The 23,696-nt window shown below is 47.0% G+C and overlaps 1 protein-coding gene across 2 annotated transcripts in view; it reads left to right on the top strand.

The window, feature by feature from the left end:
- The window catches only part of ZBTB16 (zinc finger and BTB domain containing 16), a 196,492-nt gene that overhangs the window by 5,071 nt on the left and 167,725 nt on the right, over positions 1–23,696 (top strand). The window lies entirely within an intron of this gene.

The following is a 23,696-nucleotide window of genomic DNA, read 5'->3' as shown; positions in this document are numbered from 1 at the left end:
CCTGTCTTGACAATTTGTGAAAAAACCAGAACACTTCTTCTAAAGTTCTGTGGGGGAGGGGAGCAAATTTTTTAGAGTGTAGTGAGGGGGCCTAGGATCTTTCCAAAAAGCACCAGGGGACGCTTCTTAATAGGCCCTTCCCTTTGTTTTTGCTTTTGGGCCCCTGTTTGTTTTTTCTGCTGTTTGGTCTGTTCTCCTTTGCTTGGAGTGACTGATGAAATGGAGAGAAGGAGAAAAAGAGTGGGATGAGGGTCTCTTGTGCCCTGGATGTGACCATGTTACTAGGTTTCAGGTCCTCAGGTTCCCATGCAGTGGTCCCTGCGAAGACAGACTGTCCCTTTCTGCAGCTTGGGAGAATGGGAGGGGCTGGAGGCTACTTAAGCCACAAGAGCAGCTGCAGGTTCCAAACCTTATTCCTGGTGAAAGTTAATCTCCTTCCTCTGTCTCCCTTCTCATTCTCTGATCCTGCACATGCATTTAGGGGGAATTGATTTAAATGCAAGGGGAAAGAATGGGTATAAGAGTCTTGGTCTTGCAGCCTGTGAAGTCTCATTCTTATCCCATCTCTGCTCACACTGAATTAAATGCCGCTTCAGGCTAGCATTGGCTTCCCTCCGGCTTCCGTTTCCTTCTCTATGAAATAACCATTCATTGAGCTCTTATGACATGTTTGGTTCAGTACTAAGCACTTTCCATGAGTTGCATTTTCATTACAACAGCCCTTTGAGATAGGTAATGTCCTTCCTTTTTTTTTTTTTTGGATGCGAAGTTTCGCTCTCCTTGTCCAGGCTGGAGTGCAGTGGTGTGATCTCTGCTCACCACAACCTCTGCCTCCTGGGTTAAAGTGATTGTCTTGCCTGAGCCTTCCGAGTAGCTAGGATTACAGGCATGCACCACCATACCCGGCTAATTTTGTATTTTTAGTAGAGACGGGGTTTCACCATGTTGGTCAGGCTGGTCTCGAACTCCCGACCTCAGGTGATCTGCCTGCTTCGGCCTCCCAAAGTGTTGGATTACAGGGATGAGCCACCGTGTCCAGCTGGTAATGTCCTTCTTTTACATGGAACAGTACTAAGGCTCTGATGTCAAGTCTCTTTTCCGGGGTCACATAGATAGTAAGAGGCAGAGCTGGATTCAAATTTAGGTCCTTACCTCCTGGTACTTTGCTGCCTCTTGGAGTCATTTAGACTTGAAGAGGATCATGTCTATGGAACAGAGGGTTTTGAAGATTGCTTATTGGAAGTGGTGTAAATAACAGAGGGGATCAGTTGTGAGTTTGTTTTTTTTCCTTGCTTCTGTCATAAACCATGTGCCCATCATTTTACCCTCTAGTTTCTGGGTCAGATGAATGGAGTCAAGAAATCCAGCTTTCTGTTGTCATTGACGATAGCATTTTGCTGCACACCCTCTGATCTGCTGTTTTGCTGATCTTGGGTGGATTCTCCACTTCCTCCCTCTTCACCCCCATTCCCCTGTTGCTCATTCAGGTACGGGGGATGTGAGTGAGAGGGGTTGGGGTGGGGATATCTGGAAGTTGATCTCATCACCCCTAGCCGGAATCTGCTCTGACCCTGCCTCCTCGACAGCTCAGAGGCTTACCTTGTGGAAAGTGCGGCAGAGCTAAACGTAGCCGACTTTTTCCAGTGGGTGCGAAAAATAACCGCCACTAAGGTGTGTCTTCTTGATGCTTGTACCGCTCAGAAATAGACTGAGGTTGTGTTTATTTTTGCTCAAACTTTCCTAAAGAGGAAACCCCCTCCCCAAAGTTGACCAGATAGGTGTATCATCTTTCCGGATGTGAATTATTTCGGCTGTGTGCTATGAGAACTGGGGTATGGTGGGAAGTAATTGTTTTTCTGGCTCTCATCAGGTCCTGGTTCCTGGTTGCTTTTCTTTACCGAGAGGGCCACAAAAGATACCACTCTTTTGACAGTTCCAAGTTCCCCTTCAGCAAGACCCTCATTCCTCTGGGGAGAGAGGGAGAGTTGGCCATGTTATATTCGAAAGATCCTGGGTATTGGAATTGGCCATATTTAGTGGTGAGAGCCTGTGATACTTATTTAACCTTTCTGGGCCTTGTTTCACTCACTACTTTTTTTTTTTTTTTTGAGACAGAGTCTCGCTCTGTCACCGGGCTGGAGTGCAATGGCATGATCTCAGCTCACTGCAGTCTCCACCTCCCGAGTTCAAGCGATTCTCCTGCCTCAGCCTCCTGAGTAGCTGGGACTACAGGCACCCATCACCATGCCCAGCTAAGTTTTTGTATTTTTAGTAGAGACAGGGTTTCACCATGTTGGCCAGAATGGTCTCGATCTCTTGACCTCACGATCCACCCGCCTCGGCCTCCCAAAGTGCTGGGATTACAGGTGTGAGCCACCGTGTCCAGCCTTCACTCACTTCTTAAAATGGAGATGGTCAACAGGGTTGGTGCTGAATTAATGAAGTAAGATCCAGAAATCACTAGAGCTGTGATGGGCACATAGTCACTGCAGCGGTGAAGAACTGACCGTCTGTCCCTTGTGTTGTTTAGGCCTCATCTCTGCATGGTCCTCATTGGCTCTGAGTTCTAGTGTGTAGTGTCCACAGTGCTACCCTCCATGGGGGTTGTGTTGACTGTGAGGTGGTGCAGAAAATGTCCCTGTCCTTGTGAGCATATGACAGCAAGACACTGGCCCTGGAATCCTCGGTGTCACATGTGGGCTGCTGATAGGAAGAATGTGCTTTTGTTGTTGTTGTTGTTGAGGCAGAGTCTTACTCTGTCACCCAGGCTGGAGTGCAGTGGCATGATCTTGGCTCACTGCAACCTCTACTTCCCAGGTTCAAGTGATTCTCCTGCCTCAGCCTCCTAAGCAGCTGGGACTACAGACTTGCACCACCATGCCCGGCTAATTTTTGTATTTTTAGTAGAGATGGAATTTCACCATGTTGGTCAGGCTGGCCTGGAACTCCTGGCCTTAAGTGATCCACCTGCCTCGGCCTCCCATAGTGCTGGGATTACAGGCGTGTGCCACCCTGCTCGGCCGAGAATGTGCTTTTGACTGAGGGTGGAAAGTCAGCAGCTGCAACCCAAGAAGCTAGAGCCAGGGGCAGTGCCTTTGGTGGGAAGGTTGGGGGCCTAAAGAAATCAGAAAAGGGAGAAAATAATCCTGTGTGTGCTCGGCCCTCACTCAGATCGGCAGCCCCCCGGGTCCCAGCTAGATGTACTTTGTAGAAAGCTTTTTTTCTCCCCCTCACCCTCAAAACTCCAGGACTAATGTGCTATTCCCTTTTTTCTACTGTTCTCTGTCTCCCCCCAACCTATCAGCAGTCTGAGAAACGCTATGGTGGAAAAAAAAAAAACAGCCCTATAACCAGTACAAACAAAAAGCCAAGACCAAAAAAAAAAAAAAAAAAAAAAAAATCAGAAGGGGAGATTTTGATGCCAGGAAGCCGTGGCATTCACTGGAAATATATAATATATCAGTGATAAAATAACAGGCTACAGGGTTTATTTTATTTAATTTTTAAGTCAATAAGCCTCAGTGTTGGTAAAGACTAGCTACCCAGAAATCCTTCTTGCATTTCTTCTTGGGGTGGGGGGCAGAGGGGAATGTAGAGGAAATGAAGGCAGATTGCTGGTAAGTGAGGCAGGAAGGCAAGGAGTTTATTGTGGAATGTCATTGGTAAGTTTCCCCATGATTCGATCCCAAGCTGGTGTGGAGTGAAGGGTAACCTGTTGGCTCAACAGATAGTGAGAATCAAACTTAGTGGAGTTATAGATCCCGTTTCCTGCAGCAGACAGCAAGAGGTACAAGCCGTCCACTGCAGGAATGATGTGCTGTAAAAGGGATGCAGTGTCAAGTGTAGTCATGGATGGATGGGAAGACCAGACAAAGGCACCACACAGGTAAATCCAATGGGACTGACTTACCTAAACGAACCAGAAGGAAGTCAGAACAGTGGGAAGATCTGATAGATAAGCAGTATTCTGCAGGTAGACGAAGGAGCAAGGTTTGGGCCCCCAAATCTTCGCCAGTGCGTCCACATTACAGAGGATAATGCCTGAGGGAGGGGAAGATCATCTCAGGATTCTGGAACACTGGGCTCTCCCTTTCTCATTCTAAAAGGCTCGAGCAGTTCTGCATGTAGGCTTCTCTGGATATGGTCTAGGAACCAGCTCATCCGGGCCAGATGCACCTGATCATTCTCAGAGTTATGTACATATGCAGTAAGATTGCAGGGAACAGTATAGTTGACTTAAATGTGAACATAGTCCTCATTTATAGTCCCTAGTCTCCCATGGCTCATACAGCTTGGTCTTTCTGTGTTTCTGAATTTAGTGCTGTAGAGGCACAATGGGGTCTGACTTCTGGATCTTATACAGACAAGCACTTAGGTCAGCTGCAGTGGATGTCCTGCACAGACACCGTCACAACTGTTGCCTGGTTCCTTTTTTTTTTTTTTTTTGGAGACAGAGTCTCGCTCTGTCTCCCAGGCTGTAGTGCAGTGGCGCGATCTTGGCTCACTGCAAGCTCTACTTCCCAGGTTCACACCATTCTCCTGCCTCAGCCTCCTGAGTAGCTGGGACTACAGGCACCCGCCACCACGCCCAGCTAATTTTTTGTATTTTTAGTAGACATGGGGTTTCACCGTGTTAGCCAGGATGGTTTCGATCTCCTGACCTCGTGATCCACCTGCCTCAGCCTCCCAAAGTGCTAGGATTACAGGTGTGAGCCACCGTGCCTGGCCTCTTGCCTGGTTCTTGAGGGGATTCTCAGGAACCACAGGGAATGTCTGAGCCAGCTTTCTGGATCCTTGTGTACAGCCCTTCCCAGAGGCTTTGTAGAGCCAGCTCTACGGCGCATGAGCTTTGCGGCTAAGATATCAGAGTTGTGCCTGGCCCTTGGCCTTGGTCTCTCTCAGATGGTCAGCTGCTCTGTTTTTAGTGGTTGATCGTGTAGAAAGCCCACAGGTGTTGACCTTGGTTTAGGCTACTTTTGGGATTTTTGAGGTTTCCTGACACTCTTGGTTTTCTTTTATCATCCCGTCCAGAATGTCTGATGTCAAACTAAATTCTGTTTGGAAAAGGGTATGCTGTAGAATAATGATAGCCCCAGCAATAATATTAATAATACCTTTTATCGGTTGCAGCATTTTCTTCTTTGCAAAGCACCTCTAATGACTTTATCTCTCTTGCCCTCACAGCCTTCCTTGAGAGGGGGTACAGGTCCATAATCCCATATCTGTGATAATGAAGTCTGAAAAGCTCGGAAAACTAAAAGGTTTGCAGTAAACTCATTTAGTGGCAAAACCTGATCTGAACTGATGTGAGGCTATATTTATCCTGCTTAGTTTGAATATTCATATGTTTTGCTGCAAAAATATTAATGTGTTTGATTACAGAGTGCTGCCCTAGACTCTGCTGGGGCTGTTAAACACGATAGGTGTCAGAGTACCTTTCTAAAGTCTGAACAGTTTTGGTCGTTGAAGCACCTGAAGGTGTTGGATAAGGGATTATGAACGATTATCATTCTCTATTGACAAATGAGGAAAATGAGATTCGGAGCAAGTAAGTGACTTCCCATGGTCACACAGCTATAAATGGGTAGAACCAGGCACACAGCTTGCCTTCTAATTCACAGTCCTGGGCGCTCTGCACCAGGCCATATAAGAACATGAGCATTGCTCTTCTGGGTCAAATCCATCTGACCTAGTCTTTGGTTGCCAACACCATCCCTAAGATACCACCGTTGGAGGCTACAGCCATCTTCCTTGACGTCAATACTAAAGGTCAGGTGTATACCGGCTTGTCTTAGTAGCTATTTATGGCTGCCTTGTCATTCACAGATTTGCCAAAATCCTTTTTGAATCCATTTCCATTTCCAGGAAGTATCCTTTTTAGGGGTGATGAATGACTTAAGTTTATAATCTCCTGGGCTCCTGGAAATCTGGTGTTTTGGAGAGGTTGTTGGTTGTGACAATAGGAAGATGGCAGAAAGCTTTGTGGTGGTGAGGCCAGGTGTAGACCCAGCTCTGCGTTTTTCGGCTCTGTCACCATTGACATCGTTTTTTTCATTGTGAGCCTTAACTTCTTCATTTTTAAAACTAGGCACTTCAGTGATCTCTTTCTGGATTGTTGAGCTCTTTAAAAAATTCTTTTATTCTTTGTGTACCCACTTATATCTTCATGAAGCCCTTTCGGTTAATTGAATTTTGCTGTTTTGGCATCTGGATTGGTAGTTCAGCCAGCTAAGTAGGGGGTCAGTTTGATTTGATTCTGTGTGTTCTGACTTTTTTTTTTTTTTTTTTTTTAAATACTTTAACCTGCTTAGGGTTACTGAGCCATCTGGGATCTAGACTGAACTCTTGGAACTTTTGAAGATGATTTCCTTTATTTTATTTTCAATGGAGGAAAGTTGCCCACTCTTTCATCTTAGTGAGAAGTCCCATTTTAATTTGCCGTCACTATTGGATGGAGCTGCTAATTGCTGGGAGGGAGAAAGCTATAGTTTAGCAACACGTTTTCCTCCTGCTCGTTCTAGGAAAACTATTACGAATCTTTAAAATAGTGATTATCCTAAACTGTTAAAATCAAATTCTATTCACAGCTCTTTGATTTCTTGCTAATTCAGGAGAGAAACCTTTCCAATCACTTTAATTTTTTTTATTAATCAGTTTAAAGCAAGCCCTGCTGAAAGCCCAAGTGTATATGACTTAGAGTCTTACTAAATGAATACAGGTGTGCCTCAGTTTGTCCATTGGAGGGTTTCTGAATTTTTCCATAACTAAAGATTTTCTATTCTGTTTTGGCTGGGTGCGTGGGGTGAAAGCTCTTACTCTCTGGCAGTTATTTAAGTAGTAAGAAATTTGCTACAACTCTCCCCCACCCCCACGTTTTACAGATAGGAAATGTGCACTTTGACTGTCCAGGTCAGACTTCTGATTTTGCTACTTACTAACTGTGACAGTGGTTGTGTTACTTAACTTCTCTGTGCCTGTTTGCTCATTTGTGAAATAGAAATAATAGTAGTACCTACTTCATTGGGTTGTTATAAGAATTTATCAGAAAATATTTATCCTGTGTGAGGAATGGTGGCACAAAGTAAGTGCTCCATAAGTGTTTGCTAGGGTATTTTTCTTGTCGTTGTGTGAAGTAGGTCATGCTAGCCATGCAGGGTGAAAAATGTGTTCATGTTGGTCCAGATCCGGATTTCTCCCTGAGACCGTTCTTCCGCAGAGGCGTTGATCTGTACAGTGCTGTAAAACTGCTGCCTCGGCCACCTCATGTTTGCGGCCGAGACATTGCTTCTGTGTCTTCCCCAGAAGCTGATCTCTTGTACTGTGGTGGCCAGGGTACTCTTTGTCCCATTGACCTGAGACCTGGTGAGTCATTCCAGTTCTCGTTTAAATTTAGCTGGGCAACACTCCACTGCCATTGGGTCCAAATGCTGGGGAGGCTCACCGATGCGGTGTCCTGTTGCCTGTGCACGTGGCCAGGCGTGCATATCACTGTACTTATGAGAGAGATGAAGAGCATAGATATCACCTTACTGATGGGGGTCCTGGGGCTGGACTTGTGGATGTTGGGGGTTCCAGAGCTCCTTCCCTTGCCTGCCTGTCAGTGCAGGATGCTTCTAAAATGTGGACTCAGCAGACATTGTTTTGAGTGCTTGCTACATGTCAGTTTCTGTGCGAAGCGCACTCACAGCCAGCATCTCTGTAAGCTCTCTAGCTGTCCTGTAAGTTGGGTATCAGTTTCACATTCTCAGATGGGCCGAGAGAAGCCCAAGAGGTTAGTGGACTTTTCTCTAGTAAAGAGTTGTACAGGCTGGGAGCAGTGGCTCACGCCTGTAATCCCAGCACTTTGGGAGGCCGAGGTGGGCGGATCATGAGATCAGGAGATCAAGACCATCCTGGCTAACACGGTGAAACCTCGTCTCTACTAAAAATACAAAAAATTAGCCGGGCATGGTGGCAGGCACCTGTAGTCCCAGCTACTCGGGAGGCTGAGGCAGGAGAATGGTGTGAACCCGGGAGGCGGAGCTTGCAGTGAGCTGATATCACGCCACTACACTCCAGCCTGGGCGACAGAGCGAGACTGTCTCAAAAAAAAAGAAAAAAAAAAAAGAGTTGTACCAGGATTTGTGCTCAGGTCTTCTGGCTCCATGCTGTCTGCAGCTGGGTGACCAGGGGGCTCATGGCTTCACCAGCTCTGGCCTCCTCAGTTCCTCTGGTGGCTTCTTGCGAGGAGGAAGGTTACTGCAGAGGGTTCAGCTCTTTGGGGGCCCAGGCCACATGGCTCCAAGGACTACTACGTCATCTCTTACCAACACAGAGAGATCAGCTTCTAGTGATAGAGGCCTTTTATGCTGACTTGAAAAACAGAGAAAGAGAGAAAAAAGAAACCCATTTACAAAAATAAAAATCCCATGCTGTTAATTTCATGCCAGCATAATCAGAAATTCCCCTTTCTACTGTTTCCCCTTAAAAGCCCCGGTGTCCTTATTATGCTGGTGCAGTCTGGAAAAACTATGGTTGGGTTTTGCCTACGTGAGGCTTATCTCTGCAGCTGCAAGGAGGGGATCCGGTACTTTATTGTCAGCACGGAAACTTGGGCTAAATACTTAGAAAAACCTTCTTAATTCTAAATTCCTAGCTCACTTTCAACTCTGTCCTCAGGACCTGATTTTCTTCGGTGTGAACAGATTGTGTTCAGCATTGCAGTAGAAAGGGTCCAAGTTAGGTAAGAGAAAGGACTTCCTGAGACATTGGGGTGTTACTGAGAAAGTTGTTAGAAGACTGTCACAGACATTTTGATGAAGGGGGGACATTCTGGGCCAGTTGAAGTGGTTTTTAGAGTTCTTTCCTCTTTAGGGCCATTTGGTTTGCCCAGAAATAAGAAGAAAAGACATATACACTCACATAAACCACCACCACCAGGCTTGCTGAGAACAAGTCAAATGTGCCGTCAAACCATCGTCTTAGTGGGAGATGGGGGTGGCACTGCAGGGGCAGAAAGACTGATGTCTGATGGACTTGGGTTTGAATACTAGTGCTCCACGGTGAATTTGGGCAAATGACTTCACCTCTATGAAGCAGCAGTATCCTCTTCTGTGAAGCGAGGTTAGCCCCTACCTCTCAATGTGGTTTTTAAAGTATGTTAATGAGATCACTTGTAACCTAAAGCACACAGTGTGAGGCCACCTCCCTACTTCCCGCTTCTCTCATGACCCCAGCCTGACAAGGGAGCCGCTGAGCCCCCTGCCACCCTCACCCGGCGTTGTGCTGTAAGTGGATTAGCTCAGCGTTGTGATCTTAATGCCATTAGGCTTGTTGGCACGGCTCTCCTTGCCATAGTGAGAAGCAGATGTGGCCGACCATAATGGCCCTTAGGGTGATCCATCGGGCCCACAGTGCGGCGACCATTATTAGTGTTAATTTGGGGGAGCTTTTTATGGTAGCTGGGGGATATGTGGAGGGATTGTTGGAAATTTATTTAGGCTGTTCAGCAGGTTAGGTGCTGCTGGGGTCTACTCTGACAAAACCTCAGCTCCCCCCAGCCATCTCTTTAAGCAACGTCCCTCCCCAACACCGAAGCCCAGGCCTGATTACTTCCAGAGTTGGAGAGACAACTTAGCAGGCTCTTGTTTCTTGCCGATGTACCTTATTAGTAGCACCTGGCATCATAACCCACTAATGGGAACCAGTGCTCTCCTCCTGCGTGGCCAGTGACAAGTAGCCCTGTCAGCCGGAGCTCGCCGTGCGAGGAAGTTCCTATTAGCTTTATGGTCAGGAGAACTTGTCCTGTTCAGGAAATGAATGTTGCCGCTAAAGGTCCGCGGCCCTGACCCTGGCGGCATAACCTGTGCGGGCCGGAGAGACCCTGTGCAGGATGCTTGGGATTTCAGCCCCTCTCTGGTTCTTGTCATATGTAAAGAGGGAATCATTGTGGTATGTTGCAGCCTTGAACTTTTGATTTATGCCGTGAGGGCGACTTAACCGTTTCCATGCCTGGACGGCTGTGCAGTGACAAAGCTGTGTTGTGAGCGTATGTGCCTAGGTACGTGTGTGTGTGGGGTGGTCAAGGGGAAGGAGAGACCCCCATGTGCTAGCAGGGGCTGTTACTGGGAGCGGGTGATTTTAATGGGAGGATTCCTTTTCTTTTTTCTTTTTCTTGCATTCTTGCAGCATCCAAATTTCCTGCGATTGTTGGCTGCAAAGTGGTAAGAAGCTGGAGAGCATTGTGTCTGGAATTGAACCTGGGTTCGAATTAATATTCTGTCTCTTAGAGGCTGTGTGACCGTGGCAAGATTCTTCACCACTCACTTCCTCATCTGTGAGATGAAATTAATAACTTCTGATTCATACTGGTGGTAGAGCAGTGTTGTTAAGTAGGTGATGTATAGAGAATACATGGCCCAGCGTCCGGCCGGTGGTGTGGCCTCAGTTTGTATACTTGAAAGGATGTGTATACTTCAGTATTTTTTCCATTGTAAAATTAAGGTTTTTTTTTCTCTTTTTTCTTTTTCTTGAGACAGAGTCCTACTTTGTTGCCCAGGCTTGAGTGCAGTGGCGTGATCTCAGCTCACTGCAACTTCCGCCTCCTGGGTCCAAGTGATTCTCCTGCCTTGGCCTCCCAAGTAGCTGGGACCACAGGGGAGCACCACCACACCTGGCTAATTTTTGTATATATGTATATATTTAGTAGAGATGGGGTTTCGCTATGTTGGCCAGGCTGGTCTCGAACTCCCGACCTCAGGTGATCTGCCTGTCTCAGCCTCCTAAAGTGCTGGGATTATAGGCGTGAGCCACCGTGCCTGGCCTAAGTTTTTAAAAATTAAAAAGAATGGCATAGTGCTTTTTTGCTCTTTAACAGATCAAGACCAAAAGTTTTTCTCCCCATCATAGCCCGAAGTCCTAAAGAAAGGCTACTTAAGTTGTTCGTTTTCTTTTGTTTCTCCCATGAGTAATGTTTCTAAGTGTGATTTTTGCAGAGAACAGCAGTGTCTGACCTCATTCTTGAGGGGAACTTTTCTGCCTGCCTCTTCTTGGGAAAAAATGTTTGTGAGTTGTCTGGCAAATGGATGCATTACTTTTGCTGCTGTTGCTGCCGCTGCCGTTTTAAAGGCCCCTGGTGACAAAGGAGTGAACTGCACTTTCGGGGAAAGCGTGCCGGAATCTGGCCCAGAAAAGAGGGGCCGCTGGGGGAAGGGTTTGGAGATGACGCCTCCTCAGGAACTTTAAAAGAAATCTGTCCATCTGTCTCTGGCATTTATGGCATCGTTGACAGCAGTTCAAGGAAAAATAAAAATAAGTTCTTATCTGATTGCAGGGCTGATTGCAAAGCCAAAGGACTAGAGTGGCCAGCAAGTCGGGCGGCTGGATCTGGAGTTTTGGAGAAAGGGCCACTGGCTCATTTCTGGGCACGCACGCTCATGGAGGCAAGTTCTCACCTCCTTGTGGGCTTCTCTTCACTTTACGTGGAAAAACTGTGTACGTCTCAAATTAAAAGCAGCTCTTGCCCCGCTTAGAGCCGGTGAAAGCTGCTTCGAAGGCGTTTGTAGAGTAGGGATTGGAAATGTTCAATGCAAAAGTTAAATCGTGACAGTTGTCCCCTAAATGATCTGCTAAATTAAGGATCCGCTAACATTTGTGAGTCTACCTCCCTGCATCCCCCCCACCCCCACCCCCGCCCCCTTGGCAGAAGGGATAAAGATGGTACCTAAAAACAATGTGAAGCGGCTGCTAAATCGAGTGACTCTAAAAACATTTTTCTTTCCTTGAAGTTCAGTGTGGAAAACCAGACTGGACTTGTCAGGGATGCAGACCTATATAGGGCCCATGTGCCTGGCCCCTTTCCTCGATTTCTAGCACAATGGTTTTCGTTGCCACCTCTCCCATGCCTTTCCCCCCTTCATAATTATCCACTATGTTACTTTCTGTGTCCTGACAGCTACAAGAGTAGTTTTTGTTTTTTTGAGCTGAGTAGCTGCTAAATATTCCCCAGCAGCCAGATTCAACGGCTGGAGGGGAGAATAGGCCAAACCTTGGCATCCCCTGTTGCAAAAGTGAAAAATATTTCTGTTTGCAGTTAATTTTAGTGGCAAGCAGATCATGTTAACTGGATGTAATTGCTTCCAGATATGGCCGAGGGTTTTGTGTGTTGAGATGAAGGGTCTGGTAAGTGCTTACTTCCTGTGTAAATTAGCCTATTCCATTCAGTCTTTCATTCTGGCCAGCCCTGGATTCTGTCATTCTGCTCCCATTTTCCCCCTCCCCAGCCTGCAGCCTGGTGTGAGAAGCTGCTTGCTCTGTTCCTCTAAGTGTAATTCTTTTGTCACTTGGAGCCACTCTCCTCTTGGTTCTTGATGTGAGTTTGCCCTTAAAATAATGAGAAGGGTTTGAAAAGATGCCACCTGGACCCCAGGCCACCTCCCGCCTCTTTCCCAGCAAAGGCAGATCTGAAGAGCATCTCCTGGTCATGTGGGTTGCATCTTGGAACCCAGAACTCCTGGTTTTCTATGCGTTTTTTTTTTCCTACTGCCCTCTGACCCCCGACTCTCACCTTGGAGAACACCTTCTCTTTCTCTCAATTAGTCCGACACCTCCTCAGCCTGATCTAAGCACGTTCCAGTGGGTCCGAAATCTCAGAAAAAATGAAACGGCTGTTGCGCAGAGGAGAAGGCTGTGGCCACAGAAAGGAGTTGCCTCATCAGACCTGAAGCCGCCACCTTGCCTTGCAAAGCAGGCTGCACCTCCTGACACACCTGCCCCTCCCTGCAAGAAAGGGAGGAGAAAACCCACCCAAGAGAACCTTCTCCGGGTTCCTGTGGGTTTCCAGGGTTGCAACTGAAGAAAAGTGTTAAGATTCATGTTCTCCTAAATTCTGCTTTTGTCCTGTGGCCAGTCCCACATTCTTAGTGCTATTTGCATAAGAGGTTGCTGTTTATCTTCCTATATGAGCCCCACTGATAACCCCTGTGGTCTGTTTAACAACCTATGAGGAGTAGATTACTTGATAAATGCCAGTTTTTCCAATATGCAAAGATAAACTGTTGGGGTCAGGGTGAGGGGTGGTGTGTTATGAAAGAGGGGACAGGTGGGGAGCCGGGACCCTCTTTTAGATGGGGTGGAGAAGTGTGAAAGAGCCTGATGAAAGAAAACAGGTAGCTTGTCACATACAACCGCTGCATTTATCATACGGTTGATCAGCTTCCTGCCCTCACCTACTTTTCTCCTCCTTCATGTGGACATGTAGAATCTCTGAGAACATTTCATCAAGTGGGTTGCCTATGCCCACGTTAATACAAGACGGGAAAGGGTGGAGATTATTTTTGCTTTTTAAGTTCCCGTCTTTTTCTCCCTTGGTCCTCTCCCACCCCTACAAGTTGTTGACTGGTAAGCAATTGATGCTCAGAAAAATGATGTGCATCTGAAATCTTAAATGAGTGGACTTTTTCTACCTGCCCTGACTTTGCAGGTGCTTCTTGAAGAGCCTAGGAGAAAAGAAAACTTCTGACCTCATCACCTAGTCAATAAGCTGTCTGAGAATCAAACAAAAGAGTTTAGACTGGCTGCTAAAGCTAGGAACCCAGCTGATAGCTTTGTTTTGATGTCCTTGTAATGTTTGTGGATCCTGGAGGGTGCTATTTAGAGCAGGGGGCATCTACTGGGACAGACTCACTGGGAAGTTGAAACAGCTAGCTCAAAGTCCAAGAGATGCTAAAGATAGTGAAATACAGCCCAGGAATTGAGGGGGAGGGGGTTCCTCACTCAAGAAGGAGAATTTCTGGGAGGGGGTGAAGGTAGTACTTTCTAGGGACAGTATGGAATGAAGGGAAGCAGGTAGGCTTTAGAAGGAGGCACCCTGTGGGAGGCCGAGGCAGGCAGGTCACCTGAGGTCAGGAGTTTGAGACCAGCCTGGCCAACATGGTGAAACTCAGTCTCTACTAAAAATACAAAAATTAGCTGGGTGTGGTGGCAGGTGCCTGTAATCCCAGCTAGTCGGGAGAGACTGAGGCAGGAAAATCGCTTGAACCTGGGAGGCGGAGGTTGCAGTAAGCCCAGATTCTGCCATTGTACTCCAGCCCAAGACTTTGTCTCATTAAAAAAAAAAAAAAAAAAAAAGAAGAAGAAGAAGGAGGAGGCACCCTGGATGAAGACTCAGGCTCCAGAATTTACTATCTGTATGTCTTGGGCAAATGGCTTAATTTCTCTGAGCCCCTGTTTACTTTTCTTTTGAAAATGACCACCTTTTCCATGGTGATGAGGATAAAAAATGTGTAAAGTGAATAGCAGAGTGAAGGTGTACTGGGTAGACAGGTATGATTGTGCTGTAGCCCTGTTATGGCCCAGGGGAGAAACTATGAAAGGAACCAGTGAAATCTTTTGTTTTGGGCACTGCTAAATTGATGATAGTACTGACCCTGTGCTAGCAGCCAGCAGGTGAAATAATAGGTGAATAATGTTAGTACATTGTGAATATAAAAGTTTCCATTTGCGAAGTGCTACAGCTGTTCTAAAGAAGCCACATTTCTAATAAATGATTGCTTAATCCTGTGATGCTGCCACAGCCCCACAGAGTTTGGAAACCTTTGGGAATTCTTTCTGAAGTGCGTGCCGCATTCTTTTGCTTTGCCTTATGGGAGGGTAGATGTGACTTTTGGAAATGGTCAAAATAGTGTGGTAACAAATCTGGTGATTATAGTCAGTGATAAGCACGGTCGGCTGCTGTATCTGACTCGGAAGGCAGATGCTGGAAGGGGTGTGTGGGGAAGGCTTGTTGGCTCAGCACTGGGGTGAGTGTTGGCCTCTCTTCTTAGGTGGGAAGTGGACAAGGCCAAGGGGCTTTTGATTTCCAGCTACTGTGGCTGGACTCCCAGTGAGGAAGGAGTCGCTGCCATGGATTGCCTGGGACTGGGAAGACTCCTTTTAACTGCTGTAATGTTTCTGCATTTGCGGTTTGGCCTCCTGTGAGTTTGGGCTTCAGGGCGGCACTTCTGTTGTTAAAAGAAAAGAAAAGAAAACAAAACAAAAAAAAAACCAGGACTGTCACTGTTAGATGTTGGTTGGGGCTAGAAAGAATGGATTGAGTTTTGACCCCTACACCCCAGGGAGTAGGGAGGCCTGGGAGGCACATTGGCCTGAGTTTGAATTCTGACTCTGCCTCTTTGGAAGGTTCTGGAGGGTTAAAGGAGCTTGTGTGTTCAAATCTTAGCCTGGTACCTGGCATATACTCAGCATGTATTTTTTCCCCTTTCCTGACAATGTTCCTTGCCCCGAACACTTGGATAGTGGAGACAGGAATGTTTGCTTTGCCTCTCCATTGAACCATCACTCGCCCATCCACTGAGCCCGAGATTCACCTTAGGATTGTCTGCTGGACTCGGCTCTTTTGTGACCTAACAGTGCAGGGGCCCTGTGCTGAGCTGCAGATGCTCGCTCTCGCTGGTGCTGTCTCTCTCTCTCTCTCTCTCTCTGCATTATTTATAGTAAACCATATTAGAACAGAGTGTTAAAGAGGAAGGATGAGTCATTCCCATTGAAACCATTGATGACATAAATAAAAGCAAAATGCTTACTATGTGTTTTGTGCAGTATTTAAGGCCAGGTTGTGCTAATTTGAATGCTCCCAAACTGGATCTGTGAAGCATACATATGTGGGAAAAAATTCAGGTTTAACTAGAGTGAAGTTATTTATTGAAAATCCATTTCAGTATCTGCTTTCTCCCTTCTATTTACTTCAGATCCATATTCATATCATGCTTGTTGTTCTGGCTAACGAGAGGCACTGGCTTATTCACCAGCTAAGGTTTGTTTATCTTCGGAAGGTTGAGAATAGCACAGAGGGGTTGTCTAAGTGTCCCTGTCTCCATTCCTCCTCTTGCCACCTGTTGAGGAAGGCACTCTCCACCTGCTTTGCAGGTGTGGGCTCTCAATGTGTCCAAGAATCACAGTCAGAGCTGAAGGGCCCTTGGAATCATTTATTGCAACATGCTCATTTAGGGAGGAATAAGTGGAGGTCCAGAGAGGTTCTGTGATTTTCCTTAGGTCACACAGCAAGCTAGTGGCAAAACCAGGACCCTCACTCCCAGCCCACTTTAATTCTTCCTTCACAAGCCTGCCTGTGACTGCCCAGGTCTGTTCTCGGCTTCTACCAAGCGGGAGGCAAGCCTAGAATCTGACTTGAGAGCAGTTTCAGATCTTTGTCTGTGAGGGGTGCTGGGGGGTTTTTGGCATGGTGACTTGCCTCCTGGGGCACTCATTAACCTCTCTGCTGCTGAGCCTGAGCAGACTAATGTACATAATTTCCTTAGGATTTACAGGCAATGCCCTATGTTGGGGGTTTTGAGACCCAAAGATTGCTAAGACATGGGACTTTTCCTTCAAGAGCTTATACTTTGAGTTAAAATTGTTTAGATCTATGACAGAGAATAGGAAATGGAAAGACTATGATATATATATTCAGAGTTGAAATGACTTCTGTCTGGAGTGATTCATTTTAAATTTTAAAACCTTGTTGAGCACTTACTGTCTGCTGGGCGCCCGGGTAGGCCCTGGGAATACTGTGATGAGCAAGACAGACAAGACGTCTGCGCTCCTGGGGCTTCCCTTATGGGGGAGAAAGATCCTTACTTAGCTAGCAGTCCTGGCCATAACTGCGTAAGAGTGATTTTGATACATGTTGGGAGCCTGGATGAAGTAGCGCATGAGTAGGATATTAAAGGATAAGCAGGTTTTGAAGATGGCGACAGAAAGAAGGAAAACTGTGGTCAGGGCCAGGGGAGAAAACAAGAAGTAACTTTCTTTGGCAGAAATGAGGGTGATTCATGCTGGAATGGTAGGCTGGGGTCAGACTGTGGTGCTATAAATGCGGGGAGAGAGATTGGAGAAGGCAGCATGAAGAATGGAGAGAAAATGAATTTGAAGCTGAGCAGACCCAGGTTCAGATTTTCGTGCTGCCACTTGCAAACTGTGTGATCTTGGCCATCAAGGACTGTGAACTGGCTGGGTGCAGTGGCTCACACCTGTCATCCCAGTGCTTTGGGAGGCCAAGGCAGGAGGATTGCGTGAGGCCAGAAGTTTGAGACCAGCTTGGGCAATATAGTGAGACCATCTTTACAAAAAAAGAAAAATTAAAAAATTAGCCAGGTGCAGCTGTGCATGCCCATCATTCCAGCTCCTCGGATGGCTGAAGAGGGAGGATGGCTTGAACTTACGGGTTTGAGGCTGTGGTGAGCTATGATCACGCCACTGCACTCCAGCCTGGGCAACAAAGTGAGACCCTATCTCTATTTCAGAACAACAACAACAACACACCATGAACTGTAGCTTCTTCATTCCTACAGTGCAGTTATTGTGTGGGATAGTCTGAGGATTTGGAGTAATGTACTTAACACACCCTGCACAGTGCCTGTAACAGTGTAGTTGCTCAATAAATATAACTGCTGTTTGTTTTAACTGCTGTTTCTTTTTGGACTTTATCCCGGGAGAGTTGGAGCCTTGGAAGGCATTTGAAAAAGAGAGTGACGTGACTGGAGTGCTCCATACTGATGTGACATCCACCAGGCATGTGTCTGACTACCCCCTGCTCCTTCCCTGCCTTCACGAGCCCGTCTGAAAAGGAGTTTACTGGGTGATCATCAGCTCCTAAGGAGACCTCTCCCCTGCATCTTGTACCTGGCACTCTACCAAGATTTGATGAAAGGACATGAAATGGACCCTTGCCATCTCTCGGTGGGCGGGGAAGCTGGGAGAGGGGGCCTGGGGAGAGGGGATCTTCAGCTGTCAGGATCAAAGGAAGTGACACTCTGAAGCTGGTCTGCCGGACTGTTACCCGTCTCTCTGACTCTCTTTTAATAGAAACCCAGTCTCCCCTCTTGCCTCCCTGATAGCGAGCAGCGACGCTATCTCCCGCGGGCCAGTCTCGGCTGTGGTCGTAGCACTACGCAATGTCTGCAAACCGACAGTGGCACGGGGAGATAAGGGCCCCGACGTTGTGTAACGAGGGGCATGGGCTGTTTGCCCGAGTGGCTCCTGGCCCCTGGGTAACTGCTAACCTCAACGGAGGAGCGGGCTGGCCTTGGAAACGCTGTTCCAGGGCCCCTCGCTGGTTCCACGGATGCCTTTTTGTGGTTGGATAAAGGAAGCTCATGTAGGCCGCCCACAGCGCAGCATGGCCTTGGGCTACGGGTGTTTGGTTGTTTTGTTTTTCTCTTTTCTTTGTCTTTTTTTTTAAAAAAAAAAAGTTGAAAGGGGGACAGTCTTGCTTGGCACCTACCACCTTTAACCCAAAACCAAATAAAACAAACAGTTCCTAAATATAAATTAAACTTCAACCTGCAGTATAGACATCCTCCTTCCCTGCCCGAAAGCCGCTGGCCACTGGAGGCTAGCTTTAAGAAATTGGTTTTGGAGACTCTGGCTTGAAAAGGAGCCATGTCCACTTGTCTCACATCCCAGTCGCTGGCTCCAGGGAGCTGTGGTAGAACATATATTGTACTTCAGCTGCCTTTCCCCTCCAAGCTTCCTCAGCCACCCACAGCCCTTTCAGATGAGCTGAGCCCTAGCACTGTGCCCTCTGCCCTCTTAGGGTGATAGAATCCAGTACCCTGACATCTGCGGTTGCCCTGTTCTACTGTGATGGGAGATGGGCTGGAAAGGACTTCGGAGGCTCTCCCGTGTTCTGTACCACCCAGCTTCCCCTTGGATCCCCCAACCCCACAGCCAGGAGAGGGAAGTAACTGTTCTTTGAGCAGGACGTTTCATTTTCAAAGTATTCTTGATGTCCCCCCCAACCCAAGAATTCTCTCTGTGGGTGATATTTGTAAGGTAACTACATGGCTTCCTTATTTAGGCAGCAGTTTCTCTTCTGTGATTTTAGTTCCCCTCATGATTCTTATAACCCTCTCTCAGATACTTCCAGGATGATAAATCTTCTATCACTGTTTCATCTGATCACATCAGGGTGGTTATATTCTGTGACATAACCAGGTGGCTTTAATCAGTTGATAGAAGAATCAGGCTCTCACCTCCATTGTTTAAGATGTTATGTTTCTGCTAATCTGTCCACTGAGTGTCTCCATCCTATTGTTTCCATTGCATGCTCTCAGGTTATTTCCTTTGTTCTTGGCTGTCTGATTGCTCCCAGAAGCTGCAGTTATTTTATTTTATTTATTTTATTTTTTGGTGGGAGTAGGGGATTGATCTCTCTCTTGCCATTAGCTTGGATGGGTGGTCGTTTCCAGGCTTACACATTGCTCCACGCCCACTGTAGGGGTCTGGCTTAGAGATGGTCAGGGGAGAGAAGGTGGTGATTTAAAAGATTTGGAGGCAGTGGCTTACATTGATTTTAGCTTATCTAACCCTTTAGCTAGAGGCTGCTCTTCCCTCAAAGTGTCCAACTAGCTGTAACTTAAAGCAACAGAGAAATGTATATCATCTCTTTTCTTGCATTAATTAGGGCTGAGAAATTCATTATTTAGAGAGATAAGAGCTCCAGCGGAGGAGGGTTTTGAACTAATGTAGAGATCTGTGGCCAGCTGTGTGATTCTCAGGTAGCAGGTGGGGCGGGGGGTGGATGAGAGGGGTGAGAAGGAGCAGGTGCCAGGGTCAGGCAGGGGAGGGAGCCCCCACTCCATGCATCATCCCAGAGCTCTGTTCCTCCAAGCCCAGATCAGACACCCTTCTCCACGTGAGGCCTCAAGTTAGAAATCCTGGGAGGAGGCCTCATTGCTCAGGATCATCTGGGAATGTTGCTTTCTGGGTTTAAAAGACAGTCAATGGTTAGATGAACTGCTGTTCAGGCACATGGGCTGGTTAGCAAACGGTTAAATCCTGCATCCCGTTTTTAGTCATCAAGCCAGCTCAGATCTGCCCACCTTGGAGCCCTGTGCTTTCCTGCCTTAGTGGGCAGAGTCTAGGGGACCTGTGGAATGTTCAGTGATTGAGGACTCTTGTCCAGATTCCAAAAACCTACTGTGATGATGCTGTTCTGAAGCTGTGGTAGGCAGTGATTGAATGGAGTGTGTAGTGACCCTCAGGAATTCTTCAGAAGTTGTGATTTTGACGATACCTCTGATAAGTTGGGTTTTTAATTTGCTGGTTTATCCTAGAGTGGAGGCTGTGGCCCACAGCAAGTAGTACATTTTCCATCTCAGCCCAGTGCATGGACAAACGTACCTCAAACCAAAGGTTCAATGAAACTCTATTTATCTTTACTATGTGCTCTGGTATCCTCTCTTCCATTCTATCTTATTTCATTTAAGAACGTTAATGAAGACCCACTAATGGATTGCCACCCATGGTTCGAGGAGGTCCCCCAGACAGTGAGGCCTTAGCTATAGGTATTCAATTCAAAAAGCATTTACTGAGCATCAACTGTGTACTAGGGCGTTGCTAAATGCTATGGGGGTAATGCAGAGAAATTAATAAATCCCTGTAAGAGCTCACTGTGAAACAGAAATGACAGCCATATGTGTATGACTTTGTGTGTGTGTGTGTATGTGTATATATATATATATATATATCAGACTGTATATTCAAATATTATATAAGTGAGGTATGGGGGAGCAGAGGAGAGGAATTGAATCTTGAATTTTGATTGAAGATTCAAGAGGGCTTCATGGAGGAGGTAGCATTTGGCCAGGTTTTAGAGAATGGCTAGGCTTTGGACAAGTGGAGATAGGAACTGCCATTTCGAGGTAGGAGATGAGCTAAGGTGTGGCAGTGTATGGGTGGGGGCAGGTGCCCGTATACAAGGCAGTATGCTGGAATGGGGAGATGGGCATGGGGTAGGATGGGAGATCAAGCAGGGAAAGTGGATTGGGGCCAGGTCCTAGAATGATTTGAATACCAAGCTAGCTTTCTGGACATTTGTAAGGCATACTTGATAGGGGTTGGATCATTGCGGTATTATTGGAAGACAAAACGGGGAGGGTGTGAGACCGTGTGGCTGCTCAGAATGCAGAGCCCCTCTGATGTCCCCAGCCTTCTACGTATTTAGTGATGGGGGTGGTGGTAGTAAAGAGCCTTGCAGGCAGCCTGGCTTGGGTGCTTACTGTTTATCTGAAGTTCTTACGCCTACTAACTCCTGCCCTGCTCTGCGGCGCCTGCTGAATGGGGCATTAGGCTAGTCACACACCTGTCCTTTTTCACATTCATGCTGTACCCTTTGCAAACATTACACAGCAGTGCAAACTCAGCCCTGGGCCTCAGAGGAGCCAGGCGTGGCCAGAAGACCAGGATTTGGAATGGAAGTGCTTTTGTTTTTGGCATTCACTACTCCCCCACCCCCACTGCCACTTGGATTGTCCTTCTTTTTCTCCTTGGTGTCTCTCATCCTGTCCAGCCTTCAAGACCTCCTCAAGTCAGGCTTCTCTGGGAAGCGCTGTCTGTCTGTCTTGGTGCTTGCTGGCCTCCTCTTCTGTCTCCTGTGCCATCTCCAGTTTGCACTGTTTGAGTATAAGCTCTGCTGCCTTGTGTGAGTTTAAGTTTTATCCCCCCAACCAAAACCTAAGTTCCATGAGGATAGTGATTGTGGTTTATCTTCTCTCCCTCAGCTGTCTGCTGACACCATGCTGAATACATAGTAGGTACTCAGTAAATAAATAATAGCTAATTGAGCATTTTCTATGGACAAAGCACTTTACTTGCATTAACACATCCCATCCTCACAACCACCTGTGAGGTGAATCCTATCAAAAGGAATACTTGGGCGCTTTCAGAGTTATTCTCTCCAACTTTGGACTTCTCGTTTCATTTGCCCTGAGAGCTCCTCAACTCTGTTGATGCTGTTCTTTCAAAGGTTGCTTGTGACCTCTTAGTTCTCAAGAGCATTGTATTAGGTTGGTGCAAAAGTAATTGCTATTTTAGACATGACTTTCAATGGCAAAAACTGCAATTACTTTTGCACCAACTAATACTTTCCTGGACTCCAGTATTGGCTCCATTGATCCCTCCTGTTCCTGCCAACTTCTCCCCCTCCCCCTCTGGTATTTCCTGGAATTCCCTCCCTAAGGTCAGTGCCATGTGGTGCCTGGAACTCCCTGGGATCTGTGTTTGAATCCTGACATTGCCACTTTCTAAGTGGCAAACACTTTGGCCACCTCCCCCTCTCCCTGAGTCTGTTTCATCATCTGCAAAATGCTGGTAGTTTCTCTTGTCACGGGAAAGATGGTGGTTGTTCATCAATGTCTGTTGAAACTGTGATCCTCTCTGCCTAATGTAGATGCTTCAAAAGAAGATGACCTTACCAGTTCTCCTGTCTCTCCAGTCTCTTTCTTGACAATCTTGTGGTTTCCACAAGCACCCCTCTGTGGGTGATTTCCAGATCTCTACCTCTAGTTGTTTTTCATTTTTTGTCTTTTCTTGTGTTTCACACATTCTTTTCCAGTTGCCTCATGGGCACACCAGTCCTGCAAGGATCTAGAATGTGATGTTTGAGCTAGTTCAACACCTTCCTCTCGAATCGTCTCCTCCGTCCTCATGTTTTATGGTCTCTGCCCTCTTCCCAGGCACCCAACTGCAGACTTTGGCATCATCTGTGGCTCCTGCCTTCCCTTTGCCTTCCACATCCACCATTTGCCTCTCCAGCCTACTTAACCAGATGGCTGTCCTGATTTCCTCACCAGCCTTCCTGCAGTGCCCCCCCAAGGCTCATCACCCCACTTCCCTGAGCAGAGTAGGGCTCTGATGGGGTTGCTGTCCTGCTGTGAACCCTGCAGTGGCTCACTACGGCCTATTCTAGAGAAGAAATGAGAGAATTCTTAGCGTGGCATTCAAAGCCATCCGGGATCCTAGATTCCAGCTACATTTTCACTCTTCTTCCCTTTCGCTGCATATTTCTTAGAGTGTACACCCCTGAAGGCAGGGACCATCTTTTTCACATCTGTTCTACAACCTTTCAGTCCACTCTCTAGCATACGGCAAGTCAGCAGATGCTGCTGTTGAGCAAACTCTTATGTTTTCCTTCCCATGCCATATCCTTCTCTGGTCAATGCAACAGGGCCAAATCTCTCATGCGTCAGCATAAATGCCCTCTCCTTGAAGCATCCTTCCCTGGGGCATTCTTCCTCCTTGCATCCAGTTGGAAATAATATGTCCCTCCATTGAGTTCCCACACCAGAAGAGGTGTAGATAAAGCCAGATACTTTTTTTTTTGAGACAGAGTCTCACTCTGTTGCCCAGGCTGGGGTGTAGTGGCATGAACTTGGCTCACTGCAGCCTCTGCCTCTCAGGTTCAAGTGATTCTTGTGTCTCAGCCTCCCGAGTAGCTGAGATTACAGGCATGTGCCACCACGCCTGGCTAATTTTTGTATTTTTAGGAGGATGCGGTTTCACCATGTTGGCCAGGGCTGGTCCCCAACTCCTCGCCTCAAGTGATCTTCCTGCCTTAGCCTCCCAAAGTGCTAGGATTACAGGTGTGAGTCACTGCGCCCAGCCTGGATCTTTTATTATTCGTATTTCTGTTCATTTCTTCCCTAAGAAACCCTACGTTTTTGTGGGTAGGACCTGGAGTCCTATTCAGTTATACAGCCCCCCTTCGTCTACTGCTCCCCTTCAGAGTCTAGTGCTCTGGCCATCATAGGTATTCAGTACCTCTTGCTGGCTTAGGAACAGGAGGATGCCTGATAGACAGGGGGTTCCTCTGAAGCAGGGATGGCTGAGCTTTTTGAATATCTGCATTGTGGTAAGGGGTTAACTACCCAGGCAGTACT

The sequence above is a fragment of the Nomascus leucogenys genome, chromosome 15 (assembly GCF_006542625.1).
Source record: "Nomascus leucogenys isolate Asia chromosome 15, Asia_NLE_v1, whole genome shotgun sequence".
Lineage (NCBI taxonomy): Eukaryota > Metazoa > Chordata > Mammalia > Primates > Hylobatidae > Nomascus > Nomascus leucogenys.
Note: the sequence above shows the minus strand (reverse complement) of the source record. Positions and strands in the feature narration are given on the sequence as shown.